This window comes from Neodiprion pinetum, chromosome 1 (assembly GCF_021155775.2).
Source record: "Neodiprion pinetum isolate iyNeoPine1 chromosome 1, iyNeoPine1.2, whole genome shotgun sequence".
Lineage (NCBI taxonomy): Eukaryota > Metazoa > Arthropoda > Insecta > Hymenoptera > Diprionidae > Neodiprion > Neodiprion pinetum.
Window position 1 is genome coordinate 21,377,853 of NC_060232.1, and position 18,593 is coordinate 21,396,445.

General features: G+C 36.0%; 2 protein-coding genes across 8 annotated transcripts in view; one reads left to right on the forward strand and one right to left on the reverse strand.

The window, feature by feature from the left end:
• The window catches only part of LOC124225018 (uncharacterized), a 59,291-nt gene extending 57,118 nt beyond the window's left edge, over positions 1-2,173 (reverse strand). For 4 of the 7 annotated variants that reach the window (XR_011176281.1, XM_046637381.2, XM_069133115.1 and 1 more), the window contains exon 1: positions 1,653-2,173. The gene's annotated coding sequence lies outside the window, so the exon portion shown is untranslated. The remainder of the gene's footprint in view (positions 1-1,652) is intronic. The other 3 variants (XM_046637382.2, XM_046637383.2, XM_069133113.1) reach the window with 3 other exon arrangements.
• The window catches only part of LOC124225017 (midasin), a 123,642-nt gene that overhangs the window by 80,439 nt on the left and 24,610 nt on the right, over positions 1-18,593 (forward strand). The window lies entirely within an intron of this gene.

Below are 18,593 nucleotides of genomic sequence, written 5' to 3' on the forward strand. Positions count from 1 at the left end.
TTTTGTCTTCAGAAAATCTCAGAGTATTGATAAGGGAATACATTGTTCTATCCGAAACCCAACAATGCACCATAAACACATATTTATTGCTTGAAATAAAGAATGAAAATTATATTTCACAAAGTAATACTCATTTTTTTTCTCTCCAAGAAAATTTATATGGTCTTGGATTCACCTCAAATCACCGGTTAAAAACGTTCACAGATCTTTCCTTGTAATTACCCCGGAGAGATTGATTTCCACTCATTAATAAATGTCGCATTTCTGTTATCGTATTGAAGAGACGTAAAATATAAGTTTATAGCAGCACCATGAACAGTCACCAAATATCACAGAGCATTTGACGCCTTCGTGACAAAATAAGTTACGAACTACTAATAACCACCGGTGAGTCAGGTATAAAAAATCCCTATGAATTTCATTGAGTGCTTGTTTTAGTATCGAATACTTCGTCCGTATTACAGTGTCAGTTAAATAATGCCCAATGAGGCGTTTGTTCAGTTCTCAATTGGCACGTAATTTGAAGCAAGAAATATAAACTAAGATTATTAATGTCATCAATCTTTGTCCTACTGATAGCCAAATCGACATTTCCGGAGTTCTTAGAGAACTGTACTTGATTTAATGTATTTGTTTTACGAAATACTAAAGCGAATTACAAAATATTTAATTATTTCTTCCAACTAAAATTTACAATTTTTCTTCAACGTCTTAATTCATCTAATTTATCAACACTCAATGTCATACGCTTCTTTTTTAGTTAACCACTTGGAGAATTAAGAAGAAAGATTTGAACTCGAAGTGCGTTCAGTTTTTTAGTTCTATAAGTTTACCGTCGGGTGATTTGCTTTGAGACGAACAACATTCGCGCGTAGATCCTGTGGATGTTATTGGAAAATATCGACAGTATAATGCGAACTGAGATGGTTCAACTTGACAAAGGAAATATACCCATGGATTCTCCGCCCGTGAAAATTATTCTGAAAACTACCGGTTGACGTAAACGTGGGCTGCTGCTAATGAGCACGTAGCTTTGCTAATTTGTAATTGATTACTATTCAAGTACGCCATCGTAAAACCGCCTCCATAATTACACCAATAACGTTGGTCTATGGGCGATATTCTTTAGTAGCTACCTGCATTAGAGATGAAACTCATATCTTTCGTTTCATATAAGAGGAAATACTGCAGAATTTGGGTATATTCATATTTCAGATGTAAAAATAAAATTTCTATACAAACAGCTTAATTTAAACTAAATATCACAAGAGTAACGCTTGTGTTTAATCGACAAGGTTGTCTTTACACACACTTTGGTTCAATCACCTGTAGATATAATAATTAGCCGTGCATTATTTGTAATGTGGTAAAAATCAAGCATACGTATTGCGCGTTGCTGATGTCAATTCATTCCGCGGTCCAGTATAAATCTTGTAAATCGTGTCGTAATCCTAAATGAGGCTGACAAACCGGCGTTAAATCCAGTCACCAAATCGCTCATGTATACAATATCAGTAGAAGAGCGCAACGTTTTGTTTGAATGATTCGATGATGTGAAGTGAATGAGTAAATAGCTAAGCATATCTGAAATTTATCCAGGCACTTTTTCACCATCACAATCTCCACTACACGTCAAACAACATATAATTTACCATTTGCGGTCGTGTCGTTCGTTGTCGCGCTGCAGATCGCTTTTGTACACGCTAGGTCAACTCGATGCAGCGTCTTCTAAGGTGTAAAGGTACATCTTTCGCTTTCTCACTCTCTCCTTCAGAGTGTAGCATATATCATCATTACCCACCACTGCGTGCTGCGCAGCAACAATATTAACAGCAACAATAATAATAATGATAACAAATTAATAACAACGATAAATCTAAAGCGAAACAGTTGAATGGATAAAGGGTGCCTATTTATTTCTGGCAATATGTTTATGAATGGCTCTTATATATATATATATATATAAATGTATCTCTGAAGAGAACTAGACATATATATATATATATATATATATATATCTGAAGGGAACTATTTCCACGGTCAAGTATCGGGGCGGGGCAGGGGAGAAATCAGATGCACTCTGGGCGGAACACGCTTTATTTTTTTGGTTAAAACTCGACCGCTTCAACTCTCGACGCCTGAGGAATGGCAACGCAGTACGCACGGACTGGGCGACCAGTTGGCACTGCGCGCTTCGCGCTTTTACGGAAGCACCCCGGGCCTCGCCCCGTGTTGCAGCTCAGCCTTCCACGCCTCCTTCCACTTCTACAACCCCCGCACAGACTCCGACAACACGAGCTCTCCCTCGGCCGCGGATAGCGGGTGTCCCTACAGCCAGTAGGGACCTTACTGTTGCAGATAATATTCTTCACCGGTCAAGATTTTCTACCTTATTTCTAAATACTATCGGTTTTGGCTTGTATGTTGTATTTCAATCGCGGAAGCCAAAGGACCGAGGTAAAACGTAACGAAGAAACTGGTATGTTTCGTCTTGATTTTAAGATTAACACCCCTTTGACTCTTTGAAGCACACAATTTTCCTCGCAGTCAAATTCCTTGAAACTGGGCATATAACGGTTCGCGACGTTGCTGATTTGAACATAGGAGTCAGATCTGAGATATCTTCAAAATTCAAAATAGCAGATTTAATACGGTGGGCTGAAAGTGTGAAAGTGATCGGCATGGCTCGAAAATAATCCACACTTGGGAGTTCCTTGGGACACCAAATACAACCACAAGAACCCCCGAGTAGCAAATTTCAAGCAAATCGGATCAATTTTTATATTTTCAGTCCACCATATTGGATTCGGCATTTTGAATTTTGAAATTCCGAAGTCGGATTCGTTTTTAGCAACCCCAAAAAAAAAGGATTATAGGGGTACACTTTTTTATTCCCCATAACCTTCCCAAAATTACATTTATTCTGTAGGTACAATCAGGCATTTTCATCACTTTGTTTATTTATGGCGGTCACTATATTCGCGGAATCATCATAATTCCTCTCAAAACATCAATGTTGACGTTTAAGAAGTCCAATTATGCAAAAAAAAAAAAAAAAATTACCATGGTGTGACAAAAACTGATCGTAAATTCTGAATGATCAATTTAAAAAAGGTGTCTCATACATGAGACTCTGTGCCGCAAGTGGTTAAGAACAGCTACAGGCAAAGGTCAGAGGTAAACGGGGAGACGGAGAAAAAAACATGAGCAATCAACGAAAGAAACGAATAATTTCACCTTCCACTCAATATACGTAGTATATTCCGTGATTGGTCATTTGTTGGACATAATACGCAATCTGTTAAGCGGGTGATCCTCTGCGATGGATTTCTTTTTCTGCCTCATAACGACTTTTATTCATCATTCTGACCGTATGTATCTTCAGAAGCTTCTGAATATTGAAATATTTACCTTTTGATTCTGTCGTGTATCTAAATTGGTAAACAAACTTTCCCGAAAATTTCAGATTTAAATATAGTCAGCTAATTTTTATTTCACTCTATTTTTCTCTAAACTAACCAAAAATAAACAAACTGAATCAAAATAGACAATTAAAATTGAAAAAATATTTCCCAAAGCGGATGTTAGTTTCTCTTCCCTCTTATTTTACATTTTTATTATTCTTTTCACTTTAATTGCTTAGTCTTCGCATATGCGAAATGCCAATCAAGCGTAAAACTAAACTTTCAGACAGAATTTTTATCAATATGGTAATTTTTGGAACAGAATTTCACATTTCGTATCATAGTCAGCTCTATCAATCCAACGACTTGCAGTAGAAATTTGTTATTTTTTACAAACTTGAGATCTCGAAAAATTTTGAAAACTCAAAAAATCAAAAAAAGTGAAGAATCTGCTATTTCATTCAAACGATCCACAATTTGAGTTTCTTATAATATGGCATAATAAAAAGTCAACAGTTGTCATCGGTTACCCGGCCCGTTCACGGTAAAATTAGTTGAAAGTTACAACAGACTTTGATATCTCGGATCTATCAAACTACCTACTCATAGAATTAAACCGGGCGGTAACGCTTCAAAGGTGATGAAAATTTTAGGTCTAAATAGTTCCTTCATAGCGTCCGCTTTCATCTTGCAAGCCGTTCTTTCCTTTACTTGTATTGATTAGTATTGGTGTGCTTTTTTGAGTAATTGCATGCAGAGCAAAAACCAGATTTCACAAAAAAAATCAATAACTTTTCCTAAGAAGTAACCAATTGGAGTTACTATACCGAGTAACTAGGTTAAAACAGGTTTCTCTGCATATACCGTTACAAAAAACAGTCAGTTTTGTGCCGTCGTTGCAAGGATTGGTATTACGTGTTTCCTCTTGTTCTTCGTCGACTGCGTTTCTCAACGACAGTACAAAAACACTTGACAAACGTTTACGATATTCTTCACTATTGTATCGTACGTCGTGGTTCAATTGGTGACGGCAGGTCCATTATCTCACTAAATTGTTTGGCTTCATTCAAACCAATCCCTAATACGCGCATTGCCAAAAAAGAAAATCGGGTGTTTTCGTTGTAAGCCGTATGGATGTAAGGGCATGAAGGTATCAAAATCAGTTCGCACGATGCATACAAATCTAGTATTTTAAATCTCAGCCCTGTGATGAATTCTGTTTTGAATTCCACAACCTCTCCGCACTGTTTACATTTAACGCATTTTGACAAAATATATAAAACTCTTGGAAAATTCAACATACGATAGACAATTTTCAGATCTTCCGGCATTTCAACGTTATTTACACTTTTCAATTTTTTGCACTCATACTAAGACCCTGCCCCGTCTCTTTCCGCATGATATGGATTGTAAAGGACAACTTTTTTCTTCTAATATAAAGCTGCTACCTAAACACCTACAGAGTACGGTAAACTCGAAATATGTTTCTATTCACTATATTTGTGAAATGGCATACACGTTTTTGTTAAGATGTTTGTGAGTTTACTACATGTATGCATCGCTCAAAAATATAGTCAAAGTAATATTACTGTGTAGCAAAGTCGAATTGTCATACTCGATCAGCGTCCCACCTTTTTTTGCAGCTTTTTATTTATTAAACTACTTTTTTAGTAACGGCAGCCGAGTTTTTTGGTTCCACATGTTCCCTGAAATATTTCTAAGTCTAAGAAAAATGTAAAATTAATTTATATGTCGCGAAAATAGCACATTTAAAAAAATAATCGAAATTCGTACTTTACCACGAAAAAAAGGTTTTTTCTGCTAATCTACTATGAAAATCTGAATGCTGATGTTCGTACAAACTTAAAAATTGCTTGTCGTTTTAGTTTGTCCGCCATATTGGATTCGTCATTTTGACTTTGCGAATTTAGAGTTTACATTCGTAATCAGTGACCCTAAAAACCATCCAACATAAAGTTTTATCAAAATGAAACAAATTTTGGAATTACGTCCGCCATGTAGGATGCGCCATTTTGAATTTTTGAATTACGAGTTCAAATTCGTAATCAGCGATCCCAAAAGCCCATGGATGCACAATTTCAAGTAAATCGCATGTAAGGTAAAATGTATGCATGAAAGGGTTAACACGAAGTCATATGAGATCGCTGGCTAGATAATGCAGTTTTAAAGGTAGAAAACACGTATAACCTTCTTATCCAAGGGACTGGAAAAATAATCTACATTTTGTTTTTAATACCATTTCCCTTGTCACCGCAAAGACGTTTCCTAAAAAAAAAGTTCGTTAAAACATTCGAATGTTATCCAGAAACATTTTTATAGTAGGTTTGCTTGATAATTGTCAGGTATATTTTAGGCCTTCAGATCTTTGAGTGTTTTATTATTTATTATACGTCAAGATATGAAATGACTACGTTTTAAATAGTAATCGATACGGTACATCGCTTTCGTGTTATCCATACTAAAATATGTAAACATGTAATTTAGAGCAATGAATTTTATAGTGGGGACTTTTTTAGAACTTCGTGTCGTTGCAACCGCTTTGCAGCTTCTCAACTGGGAACCAAACGACGAAGCATCAGTGGTTTACATGATTGTGGGGTGTCCAAGCTACGAAAACAAACATTTTTCCAATCCCTGTTATGTAGATTGACCATTTTAGACCCTCCGTACCGAACAAAGCACACTGCAGAGCCACACTGGGTATCGAATATACTTTCAAACCGATTTACAGAACGGAGGCTGTACCGTGAATCCCTTCTAAAACGGGCCCTTCCATGCCACGCGGTCATCGTCTGCACCAGTATGTACACTTGGGGACAATGAATCTGAGACGGCTAAGTTCTTACACTGGATAGTTATGTTAGCAACACAGAGAAACCTAGAGCGCCATACTCGGCCGAGCGCGAAACTAACTCAATCTCAATAAACGTAACATAACCCATGACCGTCGAATCTAACCTTAGAATACCGCGGGGATAATGACTTTTTGGATTGACACGTCAATTCTAAAGTTAGATTCGACAGTCATGGGTTATGGTATGTTTATTGAGATCGAGTTTGTTTCGCGCTCGGCCGACTATGGCGCTGTAGGTTTTTCTGCGTTGCCAACATAACTGTCTAGTGTAAAAAATTAGCCGTCTCAGATTCATTGTCCCCAAGTGTACATGCACAAAGTTTTTCTGACAATGAGTCGAGCATAGTGGACAAATGCTCTCAGATAAAAGTTGTTCATGTGTTCGTATAGGCGGTGACCTCGTGGCTTAAAAAGGCCTGTTTCAAGAGATATACACGGTACAAGGATTTGGCTGACCATACCGTATAGACTCCACTCGTCTCCCGCCTGAAAGTAGAGTGAACAATTTATCCGTGTCGCTATAGTTATGCAAATAGCTACATGAGAAGATATACCCAAATACTGAATTTCTTTTTTTGGAGCCATTACATACATTGTGAAAAATTATTCATTGCGAGACAATTTCCACATGGAAAGCCTGCGACCTTGAAGTCTTGAATTAATGTATTGATTTTATGTTTTTTACAGTTTGCAGAGCACTCAAGAATCTTATGTCATGAGTATAGAATATTTTTGTGATGACTGTTTCTTAATCTTGACGCATACATCAAAGATTTTGCAAAAATGGACTCATTAATTTTCTTGACAATATATCGACGACGTAAGAAAATGAGATTTTATATCAATCTACCTCACAATTAGTTCGTATAAGAAATAAAAACAGTGTAGTATTCTATAAATTATCCAGAATCGTTTAATTATTTACGACTTTATAAATAATTATTGTGTGACTTTGAACTTTATAATGAAACGTTTTGACCACTAATGATAGCTCTTGAAAGTGAGAAAATTGCATATTCGAATTCTAATCAATGTCGATATCTCAGATATCTAAATGCAAGTGTAATTTTGAGAGCCGGAAATATTTAGGAAAATCCAATGACAGTTAAACATTTTTCAAGAAATTATTACAAATTTTCCAAAAGTTTTTAATTTATTTTTAAGATTTTTGAATCCAATACCTGAAACGTCGCATTTGGTTTATCTGTAAAAAAAATCCTTATCTGAGAGGCTCCATAGAAGTTGAACAACTGTTTAACGAGAAGCACTTTGGGCACAAATACATTTATTTTTATCGACGCTCAAGAAATGGATTAGAGAATCTGTCAACGTAATTTCCTGGACAGTTGAAACCGACGCCTTAATCTCAAGAACCGTGACAAAAATCCATTACCATTCTAAAAGCTTGACTATATAGAGCACCTACCTCTTTGAATCACAGTGCGAGGCTCATATCCAGCTACAAGCTACTCTGTAGAAGTAGTTGATTGAATTTTCACACGTCAGTACGTCGGGTTGCCGAAGAAGTTTCACACAGAAAGAGAATCATAATGACTTGAACGGCTGATTATTGCACTGTGAAACATCGTTATGTGACTCGTGACTCCAGTGGTCGAGGTCTAACTGTGTTTTGATACACCGGTACCGCCACATAGACGCGATTTGTAGATGATGTATGTGAAGAGGTAATTGTGTACAGATTTGCGTACCTAGATCGAAAATAACATCTCGATTATTGCTGTACATCATCTGGATTGGTACTCTCTCGGGTCGCTGAAACCACGGAGCTATGCGTCAACGAATCTCGGTGTGTGTTATGGATCGCCTTTAGATCCGCCCGCGTAAAGAAAGATTCATCGATCAAAAATTTCGCACAGCGCGTGAACTGGCCACCTGGGGCCGTCAGCAAGAGATAGTAAAAATTTATAGAGGGAAAGCCAAGATATGTATAGTACAATTGATAAAAATGTTCTTAAGTTCAGTTCTGAACAGTCGAATCGTATTGCCGTTTGCGCAACATATGTCGTTTACATCAATAAGAAAAGCAAAGTTAAAATTTATGCCCTCCTGGTATATACGCTAGCTGAGAAACAACCATATGCACTGTAAATCCGCGTGCAATCTCTGTGTATATACGACTGTCAGTGCCATTTATTGGGGTTTTTGTCCCCAATCGACATGTGTCCTTTCTGTATACCAAGTAGGGGAAGTGCGAGGTTGCCCCGGACAGAGGGTACCCCCAGCCACTTGAAGTATGCAACGCTTGAGCCAAAAACATAAACAAAGCGACACGTCTCAACGCGTCCATAGTGCGTACATACAAATTCAAGTCTCTATCGGCATCAGTGCTGACCGGGTAAGAAGGTGTTTGCGAAGTTTGTTATCGGTGAGATTTTTCGTGCGCGCTCATTTGATTTCAAAAAAGGTTTTTTATATAAAAAACGTAAGTATTAGTACTAAACTTAATAATTGTATTATGGGCCATTACATATACTTTAAGTTCATAACAGTGTTTATTTGATTATGTTTATAATTAAATAGTTATTAAGAAAAATATGCAATAGAGTTTCGCGGGTAGCCCCGGACACAAGTCTTTCGGGTACCCCGGGACAGTCTAAATGTTTTAGATATAAGAAACCGACAGTTGAGCGTTGTTCGAGGAATCGATCGAAATATATTTCTATACTTATAGGACAAATATGCCGAAATTCAAAGGACGAACCAATAATAGAGGCAAGTGGGATGAAAATAAAATGAAAGAAGCTATCAAATGTGTCAAAGAAGGCAAGTTATCGGTAAGGCTAGCTGCTGAGAGATAGGATGTGCCCAGAAGCTCTCTTCAGGACCGTGTAAAAGCACTGAACAGTGGCCAAGAGTTTATTCTGCAACCAAAGTTGGGCCGTTATGATCCCACATTTTCCGATACCTATGGAATGCAACTTTGCAGCCGTGTCAAAGACCTCGATAATCGTCTAATGCCATTGACCAGATTTGAATTTTTGAAACTGGCATTTCAATTAGCAGAAAATCTGAAAATTCCTCATCGATTCAACAAAGATAAGAGTATGGCAGGAAAAGACTTTTTCTACAATTTTAACAAGAAATATCTAGATGTTGTTGTAAGAACTCCTCAGTCGACGAGCATTGGGCGAGCTGTTGGATTCAATAAGCCACAAGTCGTCTGTTGAAGAACCAAAAACGAAAGGAAATAAACAAAAAAAGAGAAAAAATGTTCGAACAAATAAAAGAAATGAAGAAAAATCGAACCGAAATGAACTAAGAATGTCAACAAAACTCTCAAACTTGCTTCCATGAAGATCGTCATGAAGATACGGAATGCATCATGTGTGGGGAAACCTTCGATGAAGATTGGATTCAATGTCGAAAATGCAGCGATTAGGCTCACGAAGTGTGTGTCGACATTAAATCGTCGAATATCTATTGGTATTGTGACGTTTGTAAGACCAAAGAACGGTCGAATCGTCGTTAAAATGTGTGTCCGGGGCTACCCGTCGTTTATTCTATTGCTCGAAATTAGGTGGTAACGTTTTTCTATTATTATTATTTGCACAATTGAGCAAAGAAGCTATTGTTTTGTTAAAGTCATAAAAGAGACTCTGAAGTTAATAAATGGTATAATATTGAACGTTTAAATCTGTTATTCATATGTTTTTGGTATGATTCATTTATGTGTCCGGGGCTACCCGCACTTCCCCTACCCGTTTCTGTGACGGTCGAGTAAGTCTGCGAATGCGCGTGCGCGGTATACTGAAAAGTCCACTTTTGAGTCCTAGTAGTTAAAAGTGGTCATTTCTTTACTGCGCGCATGCGTCGTCGCGAACAAATCTGACATTACCTGACTCTAACCTCAATTTCGTGCGTCGTGAAAAAAAGCTTAACTTACTCTTGCTTTATAAAGAATCGTGTGCAACAAGGAGGCAACGGTCTTTGCGCCTCGCGTATTTGCAATATTCGTCTTCGGCTCGCACAACTATACTTGCGTCAGCTCGTATGTGTGCTCACATACGACTCATATTGGAAACTCACGCTCGACCCTAAAATACAGAGTTTACCTCCTACACATAGTATACAGTATACTATTCTTTGCCTGCGAAGGTACTTACAAGCTCATTGTTGGCTAGCGTGTAATCTATTATACACTCAGAGGAAAAAGATGAGGGTACGTACCATTTTTGATGGCAGTAAGGGTTACACAATCGATGAAATGGTATTCTATGCCTCATTTTCTGGAAGAGTTACCATATAGATCTTTATACCTAACGGTATGCTGTAATAAAATAAGAAGCAGACTGCAAATAAATACCAGGCAATATGGTGATTACTCTTACTAGTAAAAATTACATTTTCATTCGTAAATTGTCCTACCGACGCTTGTAAAATTTTACCGCATGCACCAGAAAGGTAGTTCCCTATCGGAACTAAATAGCTTAAAGTAAAATTTGAATACGGATTTCGTTCTAGTTGAGATGGCAAAGTTTAGTAGTCCTGACAATCGACAGCAGCCAGTGACAGAAGAAGGGAGAACGTCGGTAATTCTGCCGCTATCTACGAAAGGTCTCTTACATGAAAAATTTCCATCATCTCCAACGAAATAAGCCAAACGATGACGGCCCATTCCGAGGAAAAAAAAAACAAAAATACTCAACGAATTTCATCAGAATCTGTACTGGCAGAGATGGTAGAAGTACTCGTGCCGAACAAAAACTATTTCAACATGTCGTAGTAGTTATTTATTTAGCCAAACTTAGCATATTCTCTGATTCAACACTAGCTTTTATATGTTCCGACATTTGATTAATGACAATCTAAATCTTCTTGGGACAGATCTTTTGAAGCCGGCCGTTTAACGTCGCTGTGCTAGTACCTAGTAGCTAGTACCTAGTAATTTCGTTTGGTTAGATCCCGCGGGTTTCAATCGTTTCTATGAACCACGGATCGAAGTATTTAATCAAAAAACATATGATAAACTTGGCAAGATAAAGAATGAATGTTTCAATATGTTAAATTAAATTATCTCGCTGTGTAAGCTAGAACAACGGTATCTCAGAATACTACAGTAAGTGCATACCTAGCTCTATAATACACAACTTATAGAATTTTCTGAGATACCCTTTTTCTACCCTGTACGGTGACATACACTGATACTATCCGGCTTGGAGAGTTACCCTTGTTTCATTAAGCCACCTCGATTTATTCAATTCATTATTACAACAGTTGTATTATTTTTACAACGCCAGGAGTTTATTTATTTCAAGACTCCATACATTACGTCTTACAATTAGTGAAATATAACGTGTTTTTTTCATGATTGATTGATTTTTTTTCTCTTCTGCGCTAAGACTAAACTAAATTTGAAATTCTCTTCTTAACTCAAATTTCATTCGGTTGCACAAAAAAAGAACCCTGATGACTTGTAGTCCTTTAAATTAGTTGGTCGATATATTTTCCGTGTCAAATATTTCAAATTAATGAACAATGAAATTTTTCTCCATTACTGTGCGATTTATCAAAAAATGTTACGAAAGCAAGTTTTTGTATCTTTTCAACATTTACAAAACAGGTATTTACGTAAATTTCGATATCAAATCCCTATGGAGATATTTGTATGAAAAAAAAAGTGAAAAGTGATTATTCATCCTATTTATTCATATGACGCCAAAACATTAATTATAAGAACAAAAAAGAAACAGAGAACTTATCTCATTGAAGAAATAAACTATCGATCAAAACTGAAATTAACCACTAGTATGCTCATTTGTCGGTCATATCTTTTCTTACACGTTTTTCGGGGACTATTTGCAGTACTAATTTGTGTCTGGCGGTACTTTTCCAGCGAGCAAATCGTCTGGCCTCACAATATTGGCCAGCCAGACTTTTCAATCACGTATCGGTAATTTGGAGAAAATACATGAGGATGAGTTAAGAAAAATTTCGTAAACTCCCACAGTCCAAACAACACAGCGTGCGATAATAATTCTCAGATCATCCGAAGTTATATTGTTGCTGCATCTACAATTATATAGCCGTAAGTGTATACACTGTGATATTAGAACTCAAGTAGATTTATGTGTACAACCCTGTATGCATATATTACATATATATCTAATATTTATGAATCAAGTAGGCGCATGGAAGAATCTTTAAAAACAAATCATTTCATCTGAAGTCGCAACCAAAGATTCTACCGCAGTATCTAACAGAAGAAAGGTTTAGAAATTATTGCATTTCGATGAATATCAATCAATCAATCAATATGTAATAATAATGTCCATGAAAATATTGGACAACTTCGAATCATTTGTCTCAAACAAGTTCTACAAATATGGAAACAAAAAACGTCAAACAGGAGAAAGCCAAGAGTACTACTATAGAAAATAAAATACATTCAAGCAACATAAAGTAATTAAAACAAACAAACGGTATCCATAACAAGAAATACAGAGAAATAATTCATACAAGTACAGTGATAAAAATAAAAGTACAGAACTGTCAAGGAGAGGAAAGTATGGTACGAGTATAGAGACGTAGGTCAGATTACATACAAAAAATAAAAAATATATATAGATCTAAAAATAAAATAAAATTAAAATTAATTAAATCATATAAGAATAAAGTAGAAAAATATAACTACACAACTAAAAATTCAAATTGATCGTGTAAGGTTGATTTGTAACTTGCTGCGTTTATTCGAAGGTGGGATTTTAAACCTCTGGCCCTGTAAGTCTGCAGGAAAGGCTGCGCATATAAATCATTCTTTACACGCAAATCTAAAAGCCGAGTAGTCGTATCTCAAGATGTAGCAGGTGTCTGAAATCTTGAAAAAATGTAAATCCGTCTCGTATCCACAAGATTGAACGATTTGCAGAAGTTCGCCTGCAGTGAAACTCATAATTAGCCTAAACTTACCGTTACATTTTCCCTGTGAAAACGTTCTTTGTTGCACATATAACAGGGCGGTTAATTGTTAAGAGATGTCTAAGGAGTCGATGTGAAATCGAAACCAGTTGAGAAACAAACTCACTCCAACTTGACGCGCACGATTCCACTCGTCTACAGCGCGGAGTTGAAGTTCCAAATTTGAAAATTTCAAAAGTGCCTAATTGTAAGTTATTTGATGGCGAAACTTGAAGTAAAGAAATGAAACTTTTATGAAACAACAAAGTTTTGATTAGTCGGAAACGCGACGGCTCCAGGTTCCGATAGAGCAAAATTCCGAAAAATAAAGTTACAATAGAGTAAAGTTCCGAAAATTAAAATGTACTCACACAGCGTAGTTACTCAACGAGTGGGTGTAAAAAATCAGAAAAAACCGAAAATCAGAATGAATAGATTCCGAACGTAAAAATATTAAAAAATCCAAAACAAAGAAAGACCAAAGTGGTGAAATTTCACCAAACCAGACATTGACACGCCTAAAAATCTTCGATCATTCAGAATTTCGATGGTCTAGATTTTTAAATTTACTCATTATCACACTTTCAGAACTTTGACTTGTCGGAGTTATGCCCTTTCGCCATTTCGTTCTTTTGGAACTTTGCACTTTCAGAACCTTTTGAGCGTCGTGTTTCGGACCATTTGAAACTTTGATGTTTCGTCAAAGTTTAGTTTTGTCATCAAAAAATGTGGAACTCGGAATTTCAACCCCGCACCTTACCTGCTTCATTCACTGCGGGTTAAAAATCCACGCCTGCGAAGCAGCGTAACCTCTTTTATTCATGTCGCTGCTTTCTTGTCACCTGCTTCGTAGTTATTGTTATTATCCTTATCCCAGTATCTGCGTTACTCTACGCTACGAAGATACACCATATGAGGGATTCTCCGTCAACTCGGCCACTTTTTTTTCAACCATCTCAGATCTGCCCCATAATTGGTTATATCAAAGTACTACTAAAAGTACCTTTAAGGATACCTATATGGATAAGGAATCCCTCATATACGAATTTCTGTTGCTAAATTTGATAAACCTCGCAGTACCTCATAGTGAAATCTTCTTTCTGACAGCTTGGTTATCGCAATCGCAAAACAAGCCTATTCTTAATTTTCTTGCGATACGAATTCACATACATGTCACGATATTTTCAATGAACTAGAATCTGTTTCTAAAATCACTTAGTATACTAAAATTGGATATACTACAGATAATATTCGCTAGCTATCTTCTTTTTCCATCAACCGGAATACTACCACCGGGCACTGAGGGAGCCCTTGTAAAAAAATGAGATCAAAATTATTCGTGCTCGTTCAAATTTCTTTCAATTTATCGACGCAGAAGCTTTTTAACTTTGACAATAAAATGTGTCGTTGATGCAAACCTAAAAATGAGCGAGTAATTCGATGAAGAATAGTGAAAATTAAATTTCAGTCATGTTCTCACTTTCTCAAACATGCCAATAATCTATGTGACTTCTCAAAGCATTTACCTTCAATTTGGTTGAATTCAAAGTTTAATGTCTATTAGAGATCGTACGAAACAGTTGAATGAGAAAGTGTCACTACTGATTTTTAATAGTGTTCTTGCATTTTGTAAGGTTTGAAAACAGCACACAAATTCGCAGTTTCACAGTTTCTGGTGATTTTGTTTAGTTTTTAATTATCTGAGCTGTGGTCTGACAATATTATTGATTGTGGTATAGGTTCAGTTTCTGGATTTTTTAATCCTGTTATTATGACAATATTAATATTTTAGTACAGGTTTAGTTTACAATTATCTGAATTCTGCTCTGACAATGTTAATGAATGTGATACAGGATCAGTTGCTGGTTATCCTAGTTCTGGTAATCTAACAATAGTAATAATTCTGGTACAGGTTCAGATTCTAGTTATCTTACTCTTGGTATTCTGCTTCATTCGTGATATTCTGAGTCTTGATTGTCTTCTCTAAAAATGTTTGGATCTGACCTGTAGAAAACAATAGTAAAGTACGTTTGGATTACATTTTGCCGTGTAAATGCCCTACAAGTCTTTTAAATGACTTTTAGACCTTTAATAATTGGATTTACTCACTACAATTTCCGAAATCATTGTCATCGTTGACTGAAAGCACTGTGGATGTTTTCCGCTGCACTGGCGCAGTGCTGAGTTTTGGTCAAGTTTTTGTGCGTACAAACTTTGCTGCAATAATCGTTTTTTTTTTTACATACGTGTATTACAAATTATTTCAACAATAGATTATATACAGTCGACACAAAAGATGCGTGAATATTGCATTGACAGTTTGTTAGCCTGTTGAGACAAAAATGCCTGAACGTCATCCGGATCGAGAATCAGTGCTAATATCCGAGCCTTACCTGACGAACCAATCAGCTAACGAATACAATTTTTTCATACTGGAACTGAATACAACTGAACTTCAAGGCATTAGCATAAGGATTTTGTCCAAAAAATTCATCGAATTTCAACATTTTTTATTACGCGGGTATTCGAAAGATAAGGTTGAATTTTTTCACACAGTTAGTACAAGGATTTATGAGTTTTCTGTTTTTTTTTTTTTTTTTTTTTTTGTAACGAAAAATAATAATTAACAACGGACTTATTAGCAAAAACAAATGTTCGGCCGCAGTGTGGTCCAACGGTGTGGGTAAAATCTGAAAATATTTTCGCCTGACTGACTTGAAATTTGGACAGATCCTTAATTAAAACATTTTTCATAGAATGACCACATACTTTTTAAAACAAAAATTATATTAGGGAAATGGTGACACGATGAAAAAAAGTTTGATCTTGACCGTTTGTTACTAAAAAATGGATGAACATTTCTAAAATGATGCAATCATTCTATAGAAAATGGTATAATCCAAGACCTGTACAAATATCAAGTGAATCGGACGTATAGATTTTTCATTCCATATATCCAAAGTTGATCTTTCTACGTGGTATTCAGTCGTTTATGAAAATTGTTAGTTACCAAAAGCCAAAGAAAAACTAGAAATATCACCAAAACCCACGACTGGTTTGATTTCTCTTTGATTTTCCAAAATGCATCCTTAATTTACAAATTCAGATTTAGTCGCATGAAAAACTTTCTTGTTCAGTAAAAAACAAAACAAACTCTCTACTGCTTTTTACTCTTATATTCTTCACGCATTTAACCCATAGTAATCACACTAGTGCAAATTTTCACCACCTAAAATTTCTTGTTCGTAGCTCTTTTTAAAGGCTTTCTGCGACGGTCGCTCCCCGCCACGAAAAATATGTCATTACCCCAAACCACGACCTGCGCAGAATTTCGGCGTCATTTGTTCCGAAATCAGAGTCGTAGCCGCGCGCAAAGTGCTACGTGGTGTAAATCAGGACCAGTGTGGTAGCAGCTTAGGAAAGTCGGTGCGTGATGATAAAAAAAAATGTCATATCTTTACGAAATACTTATTCAATCTTTGTATTATAACTTTTTTTTTTAGTTTCTGGCATGAATATACGCAATTTTCTATCATTTTTACTTTATTGGTCAAAATCAGGCCGCATTTACGGCGACCATAGATGTGGACTTTGTATCGAGTGCACTAACAATATAGATTAAGACATACGAGTGACCAAAAATGTTTCAATTTTTGCACAAATAAATGAACACTTTTTGCTGTCATAAACTAACCATGTTCTGATTTTTTTTTAATTCAAATATATGCCATATTTCAAACACGCTTAAAAAATCATTAATGGTCTATAATGATTGTAAAATACTATTTTCCTCAAAGTACATTTTAAGTTTAACACAAAATAAAATCATTCTTGTCGAATAGAAAAAAAGGTAATTTTTTTTTTTTTTTATTTTACGAAAAATCGATGTTCCAACATTCTTGTTCTGACTTTAAGGTATTTTCACTGTATCAGTATTATTTTTCGCATTCGAGCCTATCACCGTCTGATTCCTGGGAAAGTTTTACCGCAAGAAACATTGATTATTGAATACTTTTGGATTATTTATACGAGAGTTGTAGTACTATAAAAATCCAAAATCCTACATCGCACAAGTGTGTCCGGTACGAATGCTCAAGAGAGTTGTGGTTACTACGGGTTGAATTAATATTTTCTTCTCAGGCATTTATGTGTATCGTCATAATTAAGGAACGTAAATGGTCTACTTACAAGGATTTATGCCTGAAAATGTATACGATGCTAATAAATATTGTAATTATTGAATCCTTTGAGCCGGCCCCGTATATTTTATTCTCATCATAGTCAGATTTAGAGGAATTACGCCCAATATCACAGAGAAAAAAAATTGTGGCACAAGATAACAAATGACAAAACACAGTTTAAAGGACAAGCATGCAAACGAATATAACACATAAGCGACTGTCCGAAGATTACATCAGACGTGGAAAATGAGCCGGGTTAAGTGCTACAACTGAACATATATCTCTCGAAAAAACGGAGGGTTGAAACGACTGTCAAGTTTTGTGAAAAGCTCTTCCGTGCTCTGCGGTCGTTTTATAACACCCGAGGGAAAACAAAACGTTCTATCTCGCCGGTGGGACCTTTTCTTTATCTAATCTCTTTTCTACCGCATTACAACAGAAACATTTTTACGCATGAGAAATTTCGGCATAGTAGTTGAACCTGGATTTTTTACAAATCTATGTATATTCACCCTTCATATCATACGTCGATTGTGAATTAATCAACGGATATGCAGTTTTCGTATTAACGATTAAAGATGAAGGAAGATATAAATATCTTACGGTTCAACATTTCGTTGAAATGGGAAAATGCAAAATATCTAATTACTTGCCACCCTTGGCACGTACAGTTATATGTGAGTGAAACTATACAGCAGTGAAAGATAATAATGAAAAGTGCATCGGTATAAAGTGTAAAAGTAAATGAGGTTTGAAAATTACTTCAAAACTACTTAGGATCGCTAAATAAATTATATGGAAGTTTCGTAATCATCTTATCTTATTATGTTAATTTCACAACCATACATGTAACCTTTCGCAAAACCCGAGTCATATGAAAGAAACGAAGTCGCCCAATTGACACGGAGAGTCTCATATGTCTGGATAGCTGATATAGAATGTCAACATCCATCATAAACATTGAAAACTGGCATTAATTGACTCTGCAAGTATCGATAATAGTATCGTATTAGTAAAGGAGTATTATTCGTTGCAATGTCATTATGTCACTGGAAAAAAGTACACATAATATTTTTCTTTTGAGATTCGATTAAAAAAGTCTACAAATATCGGTCAAACTTCACCTCCCTATGCGTACGACAGATTCCTTGTATTTACGTATAGTCGATCTATTGAGAATAAAATGACAACATCCGCATCCGCATTCCCAGCTGAGAG